A 2,280-nucleotide genomic window follows, 5' to 3' on the forward strand; every position below is an offset into this window, starting at 1 on the left:
AGGGAGAGGGAGGGAGAGGGAGAGGGAGAGGGAGGGAGAGAGAGAGAGGGGAGGGAGGGAGGGAGGGAGGGAGGGAAGGAGGGAGGGAGGGAGAGGGAGAGAGAGAGAGAGAGAGTGATCGAGAGAGAGAGAGAGAGAACTTTATTAGTACTATCTTATTCTTATTGGTATTATTGTTATCATCATCACTATTACTATTAGTATTATCATTATTATCATTATCACTATTAGTATTGTGACTATTAGCATTCCTGTTATCATTTTTAGTATTGTTATTAGTGCGATTATCATTATAAACAGTATTAGTATTGTTATCATTATTATTGTTGCTGTTGTCATTGTTGTTTTAGTTATTATTAATTTCATCGTAATTGTCATTATCATCATTGCCATCATTATTTATATCATCATTATCATTATCATCATCATCATCACTATTCTGACTGATATTACCAGTAGCATCATTATCATCATTAATCAAAACATTCGTCAAAATATTAGTCTAAAATATCAGCATCGGTATTAGTAGCATTATCAACATCATATCGCATTTATTAATACCATAATCATCGCTAATGACTAATACTTGTCCAACCACTTGTCTCGCTGTGCTTCGGGGACAACACGCGGTCATTCTCGACAAAAATTGCTGATTATTGACATGGCATTTGATTTTTGCTCATTGAAAGTCCAGAAACATGGGAGATTTTTATTTTTTATATTTTTTATTTTTATTATTATTATTTTTTATTTTCATTTTTTTTTTTTTTTTTTTTTTTTGCTAAATGCGGCGAATGAATATCTTGTTCTGATATTTGTACAAGGGAACTTATCATGATCATAAAGTGAATGAAATATCAGGAACGAAAACTGATGGTGGAAAAGGATAAATAAATAAAGAAAAAAAACGTTTTTCCTTCCCCTCCAACCTTCATCGTTATCTATATCTATCGTGATGTACTGTCATCCACATCATCATCCACATCGGCATGTACATCCCATCCCATTCCTCATTCTTATTCCCACTTTCATCCACAATCATCTTTTTTTCCTGGATTTATGCAGTCGTGAGATTACTCTCGCTTATTGCTATTACGATCATTCTTATTTTCTTTTTGGTTCTCATTACCAATTTGCGAGTCAGCTTTCTTGTGAAATAGAACGAGATTTCACGTCGTTTCCCAAATGGATATTCAATGGATTTGTATAGAATGTTAGGCATTTCCCACTAATTTCGCAAATTAAATGTTTGAAACTTTGGATCTTTGGTCTGAAAAGAGATCGCTTCGACGTTAAATATCTAATGATCTTATTGATGATGTATTAGCCTCTTCAAGTGGAATATCTAAGAATATCTCGCTCCTTCCTTCGCTTAACTCACTCATTTATGCTGCGCTATTAATGATTTATTGTGTTTAAGTATGAATTCTGTAAATTCGATGCTGCTGCTATGGCTGTAGTGTTTCTTCCCACGATTTTGCGTTCATGCTCGAATGTGGATTTGTGTTTATGTCTAATGATGGCGGTCAGGGAAAGTCCACATCAAGGGAGGGCAAATAAGTTTTCACTTTGACTTGATGAACTGGGATGGGGCCCCTGGGCTAACACGGACATCACACTACAGAACGTTTTTTTTTTTCTCTCTATCACCCGTATCCAACCTTCAATGGCCTGGTTTTTCCTCCAGGGCTGCGATGCCGAAGTGCCTCCCTTGAAGTGTGGGACAGTTTCCTTCGTAATAAGCAGATGCTAGATGCTAGATGGCTGAGAGGAGGCCTTTCCCGACCTTCCATGGCGCTGCGGTGCGTAGCTCCTCTCTTGGAACGGCTGCGGCCGAGACGCAACGTGATCGTGCTGGCGTTGCTCCTGTGTGTACGATCTCGGCTCTGGGACTGGAGTCAGCGGACGGCTACGAGGCTGAGGCTGAGGCGGAGAACGACTGCCGTTGATGATGGGTGGCTGGCGATGGCCTTGACACACAGTCATGGCTCGATGGGCTGGAGCGGTTATAAGAGAACGACGGACTTCTGCTAGCTCCTGGTCGGTCTCGCTGCTGGAGTTGCCGTCGGAGTTCTTTGATCTCTCTGCGATCCTGCTGTGAACATCGAGACTTGATCAGCTCCCTGTTACGCTCCTCGAGCTGGCTACGGAGCTGCTCAATCAAGGCATCCCTCTCATCTCTCCTCACCGGTTGCTGGTGTTGCTCCCTCTCGGCAGGTTGCTCTACGTCAGGCCTCAGATCCCGTTCCCTAAGGGCCTCTTCATGGCGTTGCAAGTAAA

At 41.4% G+C, this 2,280-nt stretch overlaps 1 non-coding gene across 1 annotated transcript in view; it reads right to left on the reverse strand.

The window, feature by feature from the left end:
* Positions 1–1,793, reverse strand: part of LOC122260313 (uncharacterized) — a 13,210-nt gene extending 11,417 nt beyond the window's left edge. The window contains exon 1 of the transcript XR_015191603.1: positions 1,662–1,793. This is a non-coding gene — a transcript (uncharacterized LOC122260313). The remainder of the gene's footprint in view (positions 1–1,661) is intronic.
* Positions 1,794–2,280: the final 487 nt, after the last annotated feature.

The sequence above is a fragment of the Penaeus japonicus genome, unplaced genomic scaffold (assembly GCF_977035675.1).
Source record: "Penaeus japonicus unplaced genomic scaffold, GWHDUDI00000001_assembly GWHDUDI00000014, whole genome shotgun sequence".
Taxonomy (NCBI): Eukaryota; Metazoa; Arthropoda; class Malacostraca; order Decapoda; family Penaeidae; genus Penaeus; species Penaeus japonicus.